Below are 14,309 nucleotides of genomic sequence, written 5' to 3'. Positions count from 1 at the left end.
CATAAAAAAATAGTAGCATGATGCATAATTGGTGTAATTGTTATTCATTTACATCCAGGAACCTGAGTCCTAAGCTGGCATAAGGATAGGTCTTGCTGGAGAGCTCAATTAGGAAATATAGCTCATGCTTGGGATAAAAATAAAAAAAGGTCTGTTTAGCTTTTCAGCTATAACCAGGATAAAGGCGGTACTGTTGTCAAAAGTTGGTAGAACCTGCCTGGGATAGCAGCATAGTGCCTCCTAAGCGTACCTTCTAACTTTCAGGGATGAAAAAGAGGATTATGTTTAGCACAGAAGCATTAATCACATACCATACCACATCTCCAGACATACGGATTAAAGGAAAACTAAACTAATTGAAAAAAAATCCAGTTTAATTCACCTGGGCCTTCTGCAGCCGCCCTGTGCTCGCGCAGGGACAAACCAATCCCCCATAGCGACTCAAGTTTCATTTCTGACGACTTTGCCAGTTGATGACCACTGCGCCTGTGCGACCCTGGCTGCAAGCTTCCTCGATCATGCCGCTGGGAACGTCCTGTGCATGCGCAGTACGAGGAAACCTTGCACGTGCGCTGGACGCTCCCGGAGACAGGAGCGTGATTGAGGACGCTCAGGGCCTTGCAGGCACAGTGTCCATCGACTGGCTGAGTCGTCAGAAACGAAACTGAGCCGATGTGGAGGATCGGTTTGTCCCAATGTGGGCACAGGGCGGCTACAGGGGCCAGTAGAAGCCCCAGGTAAGTTACACCAGATTTTTTTAAAATTAGTTTAGGTTTACTTTAAGAATAATGCACTAGTAAAACATTTTTATTTGTCCTCCTTTCCTTTTTTACTATCTGAAGTTACTGATTGTCCAGCACTCTCGTGGTGAACCAGAACTCCTAGAAGTTGTCACTCCTTTGTGTCTTATTTTAGCATCTGGAAGTAAGAAATGCAATGACACACCACATAGTTCTTGGCCTTCCAGTGTGTCGTGTGTACGGTGATCCCGATGTGTTACTAAGAGATGTGAACTGCTGGATTGACTTAGCCAATCAGTGGTCGAAGCCATTGTGTACTCCATTCCATCCCTCCCCCTCACATGCCGCCTGAGGGATGGAGTCGTGATCCGTTCAGGCTACAGTACTCATGGTACGCATTTTCTTTTTAGAAAAGACATGACACAGAACATTAATTTCGCTCTTTTCTCCTGGCGGATGCAAAGCACTTCAGGGCTGCGGCCATTAATTGTACTATTAAAGAATAGATAGGATAATTTATGACTGGTTTAGAACCCCATCCCTTCTGCACAAAAGGGTCCTCACCCCATCAGATGCTTGCTTTAGAGGGTGGGGACCATCAGCTGACCAGGCACATTGCTGGTGGCATTGTTCGGTGGTCTGACAGTTTTGGGGAGAATGCTTCCAGCTAGATCCTTACAGTTCAACTGACCCTTGGTGAGCCCATTACATTCGTAGTACGTGCTACAGATCTATTCTGCGGTGTTCAAACCCTCCTTGCGCAAAGTGTGGCACGGTACTTGCCTCTGGCTGCTTGAACTCCATAGGCTGCAGACATCTTCACTTCTGGGTTCTCTCACTAGTGTCTGAGAATCAGACACTAGGGCCCTTATGCAACTAACTTTTTTCTCCTCGGTGGCATTTTCAAAGTTTTCAATAAAAATGTCTTTTAAATCACCAGCAAGCAAGAAAATACTCAAAATAGTTCTGATAGTACTTTTCCACTACTTTTTGGTACTTTTTCAAATGTAAAGTGCTGAAAAGTTATTCTAAATAGAGGATGAAAAATTATCTCCTAGGAGAAAACTCTGGAGAAAAAGTAAATTACATATGGGCCTAGAGCTCTCAGACACTAACGGGAGAAAGCCGGAAGTGAAGATGAAGAGTGAGGAGGTTAATACAAAGCAACCCACTGTACTACTATCCTGGGGGACATCTGAAGCACATCCAGAGGCCGGGGCAGAGCTGCCACCTTTGTGTGTGACCCTCTCCTCCGCCAGGCTGGCAGAGGAAAGAGAAGGGGGGAATAGCTGGAAGTGGAGAAGGACACACATACACACTGGCACCCGGCATGCCCCCCACTCCACTGATGCACCATAGCTCCCATCATACCCTACATTGAGGCACCACAGCTCCCAGCATGTTACCACAGAGGCACTACAGCTCCCAGCATACCTCCATAAAGCTGTGGAGCTTCTATAAAGCTGTAGTGAATAGGACCAGCAGCACAACACAGCAGCACAGTGTGAACGAGGCTTATAGGATACCAGAGCCCAACTTGCTCTGCTTACGTGACCTTCCGCAAATGTTTGCGAACATGCAAACCCGGCAAACTGCCATAGACTTCAATGGGCAGGCGAATTTTAAAACCTACAAAGACTGTTGCTGGCCACAAAAGTGATGGAAAAGTTGTTTCAAGGGGTGTAACACCTGGACTGTGGCATGCCAAAGGGGGATTCATGCCAAGTTGATGCAAAGTTGGGTTGTAATCCCCAAAGTGCAGAAATCAAATTACATTCCTACAAATAATGCACTGGAGTGGTACTGTGCGTGCAACTTAACCCTCCTGGCGGTATATTAAAAACCGCCAGGGGGCAGCGCAGCCGTTTTTTTTTTTTAATCATGTAGCGAGCCTAGGGCTCGCTACATGATAGCCGCTGCTCAGCGGCATCCCCCCAGCCCCGCCGATCGCCTCCGGCGATAGGCGATCAGGAAATCCCGTTCAAGGAACGGGATTTCCTGGAGGGCTTCCCCCGTCACCATGGCGACGGGGCGGGATGACGTCACCGACATCATGGACGTCGTGACGTCTAAGGGAGTCCCGATCCACCCCTTGCCGCTGCCTGGCGCTGATTGGCCAGGCAGCGCAGGGGTCTAGGGGGGGGCTGTGTTGCGACGCGGATAGCGGCGATCGAGCGCGGGGCGGCGGCGATCGAAGTGCTGACGCAGCTAGCAAAGTGCTAGCTGCGTTCAGAAAAAAAATAATTACTCAAATCGGCCCAGCAGGGCCTGAGAAAAACTACGTTCAGGGTTACCGCCAGGAAGGTTAATGTAGTAACAATGGCAGTAGTGTGCACAGCTCTGGGTGTCAGTGGGCTGTGGAGTGTCATAGTACTATCAGAATACAGTGAAATAATAATGCACTGGAGTGGTTCTGTGCCTGCAACTTAATGAGGCAACAACAATAGCAGTAGTGTGCACACAGCTCTGGATGTGGGCTGTGGAGTGTCACACACAGAGAAATGAAATAGTACTATCAGAAAACAGTGAAATAATAATGCACTGGAGTGGTACTGAGCCTGCAACTTAATGTAGCAACAGCAGTAATTAGCACACAGTTGTTGTGTCAGTGGGCTGGACCACTGTACTAACCCTCAAAAGGGCTGTTTGGGGTACTTTCACAGCAAGTGAGGAACAAGAACACAGGCCAAGCTAATGCTTTTCCTACCTATCTGCAGCAAGTCTGACCCAGCTCTCACTAACAGTCAGCAGCCAGCAGAGAATTAATCCAATATGGCCACCGGTAATGCTTTTTAATAGGGGGGTAGGGGGTCCAGGAGTAGGTGCTAGCTGATTGGCTGCCATGTGTCTGCTAACTGTGAGATAAGGGGTCAAAGTTTGGCTCCATGATGATGCATAGGGGGCGGGTCGAACAGAACATGAACACGATGATGTATAGGGGACAGGTCGAACAGAACGCGAACAGTGGAAATTCGCTAGGAACTGTCTGCTGGCGAACTGTTCGGGCCATCTCTACTGTGGCGCATGCATGCCAGGAGGCCTGCAAGAGCTGGCACATCTAGGGAAGGGTGAGGAGCGCATTAACAGTGGAAAATTTCCATACTGGATAATCGGGTCGTGAGCCACAACGGGGGCATAAACAGGGAGAATGGAGGCACGCAGATTCTAACAGAGGGAACGGTAAATGAACACTGACCTCCTCCCACCTGCAAAACACGCCCCCAGGACTGCACGCCAATTGGCGCTGCCGCCGCATTTATGTCCATTGGTGTGAGGCGGTCTTTAAGTGGTTAAGCAGAGCAAATTGGGCTCTGGTATCCTTTAAAAAAAATCCCTGCATGCTGCGTTTTTCTTGTGTTGCTGGCATCCAGTGAAAGTCGCAAATCATTGTGATTTGCAGCGTAAAAGAAGCCAGAGAGGGATCTATTGCTGCCACTGTACGGTACGCTGATTTCTAATAGATTTCAAAATGAAAATAATTGGAAAACTGTGGAACTGCCTCTGCCTGCCAGGCCCCCCCTGGTCTCCCCCAAAGGCTATACAGAGGGTTGGCAGCGGAGCTTAAGCTCACCTCTCCACTGGTGCAATCCGTCAGTGTCTTCTATCCATCAGCGGCGTCGAGACACCTGCGCCATGACCACATTCATGCTCCGTTAATTGTTCGGAAATTGAATGCACTTAACCTTCCCATTTACAGCAAGATCTTTCCAGTTTGTCAGATCAATAGTTTTAATCGATTTTTGCCGGGAATCAATTGAAATTACAATCGTGTGACCATGTTGTTGCATTGATCTTGAATCTGCCAGAGATTAAATAAATAGAGATACTGTTAAACCGCTGTTCAGGAAGATGGCGCCTTAATTGGCAGCCATGGCCACAGGATTCTGTCTTTTTCTTGTTTTTCTTCCCTTTTTCCTACCAATTCACATTGTTTTCCCCAGTGACGGTGTGCAGTGTAGTCAGGTGTAGCCTGGAACGCTGGTGCGGGTCATGGGGTGTTTGGGACCTGGAGTTTTTCCACCTTGCTGCTTCCTGGGCCCGTTGTCTGTGCAGGTACAGGCCGACACCGCGCTGATCAGAAACCTTTGGCCTCTCTGGGTGCAGGCTCCATCCCTCGGGTGCTGCTCCACCACTGCAGGGACACCTCAGGTTCAGCACCTCCATGATGCCAGCTGCTAATCCGGAAGTAAGGGCCACCGCAACCAGATGCTTCTGTGACAGCCAGTTTATCTTGACCAGCCATGCTGAATGCTCATGAGTTGGGACCCACCACAGAAATGAACACTACTGCATCTTCTGAACTGGAATACCATGGCCAGCACTGCCTGATGCCATCACTCGGGATCAGCCCCCATATGTCTCCTTAGGGATGCCAGATGTCCCCTTAGGGAAGACATTTTCCCCTCATCCTTCCAGAACCTATATGAGCCGAAACCAATTCCGGGTACAACTGCCTGTTTGTACTTGTGAAATAAAGGATTCTGATTCAAAGCCACAAATCCAGTAATGTAGGAGCACCTTAAAGCGCCCGCAGTGGATAACTTTTAAAGGACAAAATATTTTTTTAAAAAGGTATAAGTTACTAATGTTATTGCTGCTAAATTACACCTTATGGGGTCGTCCTACTGTAGACTGGTAACTGTAACCAGTGACGCTGTTGCTCCTCAAAAACACGAAACATTCTTCAGTCACCATAATCGTGATTGTTGCAAAATCAATGTTCATCATTATGGGGTATGACAGCTTTACTTACCATGGGACATCATTACTCAGAGAAAATGCTGCTTTGGTCTCCTACAACATGCATTTTAAACTCGGATGTAACAGAGGGCAGAACTTCATGAGTGTGCCACATGTTATGCTGAGAGCCACACATACCTGGAGGCTTAAAATGTGACAGTATTTGACAATGAACTTACCAATTCTGTTTTATACAGGATCTTCTCAAAAAATTAGCATATTGTGATAAAGTTCATTATTTTCTGTAATGTACTGATAAACATTAGCCTTTCATATATTTTAGATTCAAATACACACAACTGAAGTAGTTCAAGCCTTTTATTGTTTTAATATTGATGATTTTGGCATACAGCTCATGAAAACCCAAATTTCCTATCTCAAAAAATTAACATATTTCATCCGGCCAATAAAAGAAAAGTGTTTTTAAAACAAAAAAAGTCAACCTTCAAATAATTGTTCAGTTATGCACTCAATACTTGGTCGGGAATCCTTTTGCAGAAATGACTGCTTCAATGCGGCGTGGCATGGAGGCAATCAGCCTTTGGCACTGCTCAGGTGTTATGGAGGCCCAGGATGCTTCGATAGCGGCTTTAAGCTCATCCAGAGTGTTGGCTCTTGTGTCTCTCAACTTTCTCTTCACAATATCCCCCAGATTCTCTATGGGGTTCAGGTCAGGAGAGTTGGCAGGCCAATTGAGCACAGTAATACCATGGTCAGTAAACCATTTACCAGTGGTTTTGGCACTGTGAGCAGGTGCCAGGTTGTGCTGAAAAATCAAATCTTCATCTCCATAAAGCTTTTTAGCAGATGGAAGCATGAACCCACTTTTGAACCAGAAACAGCGGCAGAAGTGCCTGACCTGGGCTACAGAGAAGCAGCACTGGACTGTTGCTCAGTGGTCCAAAGTACTTTTTTCGGATGAAAGCAACTTTTACATGTCATTCGGAAATCAAGGTGCCAGAGTCTGGAGGAAGACTGGGGAGAGGGAAATGCCAAAATGCAGATAGCTATCAGGAGATTTTGGAGCACTTCATGCTTCCATCTGCTGAAAAGCTTTATGGAGATGAAGATTTAATTTTTCAGCACGACCTGGCACTTGCTCACAGTGCCAAAACCACTGGTAAATGGTTTACTGACCATGGTATTAGTGTGCTCAATTGGCCTGCCAACTCTCCTGACCTGAACCCCATAGAGAATCTGTGGGATATTGTGAAGAGAAAGTTGAGAGAATCAAGACCCAACACTCTGGATGAGCTTAAAGAGGAGCTGTTAGGTATAAGGTCTCAGAGAAAATGACAGGTCTCAGAGAAAATAAACACATATATCAGTAGCTAAAGATTGGCTGTACTTACATTACATATGCATTTCACTGTCCACGTTTGTACTTCACAGAATTTTTATATAGTATATGCAGAGATTGATGCTCCTGACAGCTCATGGCAGGTTCCATGTTTTTCTGTCAAATGTGTCGTCATGTCCTGCCTGCTTCCTGATCACAGATAAGCTCGTACTGAATAACACAGTGTGCAGTGAATATTAATGAGCCATGTGGCTAGGAACAATAGCTGACTCCTGCAGTGTACCCAGCCCGGAGATTTATCAGTGCTACGCGCTGGACTGATTACAAGCTGCTGTAACGTCTCATTAGCAGCCGAGGGGAGGGCCCCAGAATGCTTTGCAGTATAGTATGCGGCTTGCGTCCTCTTAGGTCTAACAGCTTTTCTGATAAGCCCACATCAAAGGTAACTGAGATTTTTATCTTCACTAATGGCTTTTTGGCTTCCTTCTAAACTGTTTAACACAGGAGAATAGAGGTTTAAATTAGCTTCTGCAGCCTGACAGTTGCTCTTTAAGGCCGCTATCGAAGCATCCTGGGCCTCCATAACACCTGAGCAGTGCCACAGGCTGATTGCCTCCATGCCACGCCGCATTGAAGCAGTCATTTCTGCAAAAGGATTCCTGACCAAGTATTGAGTGCATAACTGAACATAATTATTTGAAGGTTGACTTTTTTTTTTGTTTTAAAAACAATTTCTTTTATTGGTTGGATGAAATATGCTAATTTTTTGAGATAGGAAATTTGGGTTTTCATGAGCTGTATGCCAAAATCATCAATATTAAAACAATAAAAGGCTTGAACTACTTCAGTTGTGTGTAGTTGAATCTAAAATATATGAAAGTCTAATATTTATCAGTACATTACAGAAAATAATGAACTTTATCACAATATGCTAATTTTTTGAGAAGATCCTGTATGTGAAGGAGGAATCTTTAGGCCCGGGTCACATTAGCGTTAAAAAGTGGAGCAGAATGGATACTATACAACTGGAACAGATGCGAACAGATGCAATGTTAACCTATGGAACTGTTCACATGCGTCCGTCTGTACGGATCTGTTGCGTACATTCCGAGGAACGGAACGCAACTTTGCTGCAGCACCTATTTTTCCGGTCCGCTGAGCTCAATGGACCAGAAACAGAAGAATTGCCCTGCATTGGAGGCAATGGGAGAATGTGACGAACCATTCGGAGGGCTAATCCACTGGGTGTGCAGGTCTGGGGGGACGCTCCTGTGGTAGTGGGGGCCTGGGGGGGGGATTGTGTACCTGAGCGAGGGAAGGTTTCTTACCAGGCTTCCGTCTTCTTCCCCTATTGCGTCCCACGTCGTGTCATGTGACTACCAAACTTCCTCCTTCCGGGTTGAAGGAGGAAGTGTGGTAGTCATGTGACGTGAGACGCAAGGAGGAAGACCGAAGCCTGGTTAGTTAACCCTCCCTCACCCGCCCGCTCAGGTGCACAGATCGAAGTGAAAATGGATCTTATTGAATGGTGATCAAATCCGTTTTCATGGATCCTTTAGTCAGTGTGACCGAAACCTTACAAATCCGGTTAAGCGTAAACAGGATCCGCATTACCGGATCCGTTTGGCTTTAACCACTTAAGCCTATCTGGATGAACATTCTCGTCCAGATAGGCTGCGTGCACTCTAGCCGGCCGTTAGCCCAGCGATCAATGAATGGGATTATAGATCCCATTCATTGATCGAAGCCCCCCCACAGAGGCTGCCGTGTTCTGAGTTTCCTGTCCTCCTAATGCTTCCTGGAAGCATAATCGTACACTTCCAGGACTTTTTGACTGTGGCCATCTTGTGGCCAAATAGTAAAACTACACCCACATCCATTTTTTAATTAAATAAATGCATTTTTTTACATTTAAAATTAGCTGTTTACCTCCCACACCAAAAATTACCCAAATAACATTTTTAATAAAAAAAAAAAAAATTACAAAAAAAAAGTTACCTAAGGATCTGAACTTTTTAAATATGCATGTAAAAGGAGTATATTAATATAATTTTTTAAATTATAGGCTTGTAAATAGTGTTGGACGTAAACTGAAAAAAATGCACCTTTATTTCCAAATAAAATATCAGCACCATACATTGTGATAGGGACACAATTTAAATGGTGTAATAAGCGGGACAAATGGGCAAATAAAATACATGGGTTTTAATTATGGTAGCATGTATTAAGTTCAAACTATAATGACCAAAAACTGAGAAATAATGATTTTTTTTCCATTTGTTTATTAATATTCCTGTTAAAATGGATTTAGAATAAATTAACCTCCCTGGCGGTACGCAGATGCAGTGGCTGCGGCCGTGGGAGGCATTTTTTTTTAATAAAAAATGTTTTTTTATTTGTTAGCTAGCACTAGACTATGTGTCCCAAGCCCCCCGGCACTTCTCTGAGCCCCCCGATCGCCGCCGGCTATATTTACCCATCCGCGATCCCGCGAGAGCCGCAGCATCTCCATTCAGCTTCACTCATTACTATGGCGACGATCGGACATGACGTCATGTGCAGTCCCGATCCTCCCCATAGCGAAGCCTGGAGCTGATTGGGAGGCTGCGCCATCGCGGGATCTTAGGGGGGTACGTATAACGGGGGCGATCGGTGGGGACCGGAGGGACTTGGGCCACATGGCTAGCTAGTGAATCGCTAGCTTAACAAAATAAAACTTTTTATTAGAAAAAAAATCCTCCCGGGCCATGTGATCCCCTGTGGCAGCTAGCCCGAGAGTAAGTCGGGCTTGCCGCCAGGGAGGTGAATTCCTAGCAAAATGTATCACCCAAAGAAAGCCTAATTGGTGGCGGAAAAAAAAAGATATAGATCAATACATTGTGATGAGTAGTGATAAAGTTATTGGCAAATTAATGGGAGGTGAAAGTTGCTCAGTTGCAAAAAATAAACAACCCTGTGGGCTTAAAGAGACACTGAAGCGAAAAAAAAGATGATATTATGATTTGTATGTGTAGCACAGCTTAGTAATAAAACATTAATATCAGATACATCAGTGTAATTGTTTCCAGTACAGGAAGAGTTGAGAAACTCCAGTTATCTCTATGCAAACAAGCCATTAAGCTCTCCGACTAAGTTAGTCGTGGAGAGGGCTGTTATCTGACTTTTATTATCTCAACTGTTCCTGGACTATTTACTTTTCCTCTGCTAGAGGAGAGGTCGTTACTTTACAGACAGCTCTGAAAAACTCATTTTGAATGCTGAGTGTTGTGTAATCTGCACATATTATAGAATGATGCAATGTTAGAAAAAAACACTATATACCTGAAAAATAAAAGTATGAGAATATTTTCTTTGCTGCTAATCTTCTAGTAATTATTCATAGTACACAACCAATACACTATATCATTTTTTTTTTTCGCTTCAGTGTCTCTTTAAGTGGTTAAAATCCAATGTGAACCGGGCCTTTGTTTTTGTTTCAGTTTTCTATTTAATTGACTGGAATTTTTTTCTGTGTGCTGGTAAGGAGAAATATTTCCAAAATGTTTTGACCTAGAAAATAGATTGGGGTCATCACTAAACTTAAAATATTAACCTCTAAGGGTAATCCGAAGTCAGGCTCAGGACGGAAATCTGCAGCTCAGAGCGGTAATCCTGTGCCTAAGTGGGTTATATGCTAGAGCTGCTTCATCTCTCTGCTGTGGTATGTTTTTTTTTTCTTGTTTTTGTTTTTAGGGTCTAAACTTGTGAAAAAAATTGCACGGCTTTTAGACCCTAATCTGAGGTTAAACATGACTGTGAGTCAAGTGTTTGATTTATTTGTCCTGCAGCCTAAGGAACGAGCACATTGTTTCTGGCTCCCAGGGTTGCACAGATTAATATGTAGGATACTGTAGAAGAAAGCAGTATGGTTGCAGAGAACAACTTGACTCAAAAATCCATTAACTTTTGAGGGCACATCAGAACTTGAATCTGCTTGGTTACTGTAGTCAACATATACTGCATTCCTTGTTGTTTTAAGATAACACCCTTCCCCAAGCAAGCAATTACACGTTTTCCCCTGTAAAGCCCCGTCTACACGGGGAGATGTTGAGGCGGTCCAGCGGCTCGATTAGCCGCCGGATCGCCTCTTCCACGTCCCTGCGCGTGCGCCGCATTCTATTTCCCGCTTGTCCCCGCCGATCTTCCACTTGATTCCCTGCCATTGTCCCCTCGCGGGGAGCAAGCAGGGAATCGGCGGAAGCAAGATCCGTCCTGTCGGATCTTATCAATCGAACCGCAGCAGCGGCTCGATTGATGAGGAGCATCGCGGCCACATCTACGCGTGTAGATGCGGCTTAATGTCCAAAACTGTTCCACTTCTATGTCTTAATTATCCCCTTCTTTCCCACAGCACCTAAACCTCAACCTACTGCCTGGTCCAAGTGTAAAAATAAGGCCCACAAATCAGGGCTGTGGAGTCTGAGCAATTTTTGGGCACCTGGGGCCATATGCAATTAACTTTCTCCTGAGTTTTCTCTTAGTCATAAATGCATTTTAAACCACCAGCAAGCACAAAAATATTCTGAAAATTTTTGACAGTACTTTACCTACTTTTGGTATTTTTTCCCATTTCAAAATGCTGAAAAGTCATTTTAAACAGAAGATGAAACATTATCTTCTAACTCACTTAAGTGAAAAGGTGAATTGCATATGGGCCCTGGAGTCAGAGGTTTCATAAACTGAGGAGTTTGATGATTTTTGTACCTACTCTACAACCCTGCACCAAATATTCACCATATAAGGAAATTCTGGTGAAACATTCCCTGGTGCATAGAGAACCTGAAACATGCACAGAAATGATCAGGACCCCAATATTACACTGACTGCCGTGTTATCTCAGTGCCTGCAAAGGAAAGAAGATTAGACTAGATAAGAGATAATACAGCCACTGTGCAACTAGGAAAGGCTGCAGTAAGACAGACCACATTAAAACCGGTATAGGAACTTATAGGATAGAAAAAATAAGGCTGAAAATTTTGTCACAAAGTCTCTTTAAGGCGCGTAGACGCGCCGTATTTTTACAAACGACGGGTCCGCCAGACCCTCCTGCGGGGCGGTCGTTCTGCCGACAGTAGCACGTGAGTACAGGCTGTCTGCAGACTGATAAGACTGAGCAGATCAGTCAAAAACAGTCTTATACAGTCTTAGTCTTCCGACAGCCTGTACTCACCTGCTACTTTCGGCAGAACGACCACCCCGTGGGAGTGTCTGATTATACCAGTCGTTTGTAAAAAATACGTCGTGTACGTGCCTTTATGCCTGTCTCTTCCTTTTCCTTATGTTACTTTCTTCTAGCTTTATATTATTGGGATAAATGGACTGTTTACACAGCTATGGCTACCCTAATTTTTTGTTGGTACTTAGGGGATACCTATCAGACATTCTATTATGTTCTCCATATGCTATTTCGTTTTTACTATGCTCCTTGGTGTATGATCCCTATTGGGCCCAAGGCTGCCGCTCAGTTTTCATTGCAACTGATGGAGAACATATGATTCGGATTCTGTGACACTACTAGCACCCCTCATTATAGCATTACTTAGGCATTTCCTTCTTCAGCTTTATTTGGAGTCACACTGGTTTGTGGCTCCTTCTTATTTGTTTATCATGGTTCTTTGTATGCATAAGGTGATCTCTATATGCCAAGATTTGTTACGCGTACAATTTGTATTATTTGCCTCTTGTCTCTTTATTCTCTTTGAAAATACAAGAATGTTAAAAAAAAAAAAAGCTCAAAGCGCTCATAGTGGGAACAAGCCCTAATAGTTTAATTGATCGCTCCCCTGCCGTCCTCCACCGGCTCTGCATTTGTCAGCAATTCCTCCCAGTAATTTCGGGAGTCGGGGTTTACTGCGCACCTCATCATGCTCCAGTCGCCAGGAGCGTTCTGAACCTGCACAGTAGTCCCCTCCTTTCCCTGCGCCGTAGTAATGCGCAGGCACAGAACATTCCCAGCCGGGGGAGCACGTGCGGCCGCACAGCGCCTGCAGACTGGGTGAAGTTACCGGAAAGATTGCGAATTAACGAGGAGGCGGCGGATGACACCGGGAGAACGATCAGGCCGAAGGTGGGCTGGAGGAAGCCCCATGTATGTATAAACTTTTGCTTTTGCCCCAATCTCAGGTACACTTTACAATCTACAAAATGTCTTGTGTTTTGTTCACTGAATCATATGTACTCTTTCTTTATGCAATAATGATGCAACTCATTTCTGTAAATCTGGAGGTAAAAAAAAAAAAAAAAAAGCAAGTATATATTTCAATACACATCAATACGTACAAGTTTATTGTGTAGAGCAAGGATACAGCTTATAGTTTTGGATGCAACTGAATGTCCATTACTTGTCTAAACGATTTCCTGCACCTGGACATGGTGAGGAGAGCATGTACACAAGCTGAAATCCAGTCCATTGGACAAATGAATGTAGCAGCTAAAATAAATCCATTTGAAATATTTACACCTAGTACAACACAAATCTTTGTAACCCAGTAATGCAAAAAACCAACACATTCATACAGTATAATAGTAACCGAGGGATGCACACTCGTGCTTATAGACAAGCTGTAACAGAAAGAGCAAGTGAATATACAGCATACAAGGTTAGCCATACATGTACCAAATTATAATCCTGTGTAAGAATTGACAGATACCCTTCCATATTTTATATTACATATTCATAAAACATTTTTGAAGTGCAAAAATGAGTGCAGGTTATGCTCAAGGATTTCAGGGAAATAGGACGTGTTTGTGCAATTTTTATTCTGATTAAAAATGGAGGTGCGTGGACATATTGAAGCTTCTCCACAATCTTCTCTATTGAAGGTCTTCTCTATACGAAGGTCATTCTGGTCAGAGCTAGAATTCATACTTTCTTCATGGTCATGTCATCGAGGAGCTGAATTTTGCTCTAGCGCAATTTGGTGGAGATTAGAGTCAGAGTTTTGTAGTGGTGGCTGCACCAGCCTGGAGTATCGAAACGCCTATACAGATAGCCTAAGGGTGCATACACACATCAGACTATAGTCTTTGGAAAATGAAAGATCACAGACCAATCTTACCACCCTTCATGTAGTATGAGAGCCATACTCTACACAGTCTTTTCTATGGAGCTGAACTCCACATCAGAAAAAATGATAGTCTATGAGATCTGCAGATCATCATACACACATGATTTAACTGACATTCATCTGCAGATCAAGCAATCATCTGCAGATCTGAAAATCCATCCTGGTGGATCTGATCTGCAGATGAATGTCAGTTAAATCATGTGTGTATGATGATCTGCAGATCTCATAGACTATCATTGCAATTTGCAGGAATGGATTTTTGGCAGGAACAGATCTTTTGCAGATACTGATCTTTTGTGTCTGTACAGCATGTGTGTGTGTAGCATCTTGCAAAGATTTTTTTCTGATGTGGAGTTCAGCTCCATAGAAAAGACTGTGTAGAGTATGGCTCTCATACTACATGAAGGGTGGCAAGATTGGTCT

This window comes from Hyperolius riggenbachi, chromosome 4 (assembly GCF_040937935.1).
Source record: "Hyperolius riggenbachi isolate aHypRig1 chromosome 4, aHypRig1.pri, whole genome shotgun sequence".
NCBI lineage: Eukaryota > Metazoa > Chordata > Amphibia > Anura > Hyperoliidae > Hyperolius > Hyperolius riggenbachi.
This window is presented reverse-complemented; position numbering follows the sequence as displayed.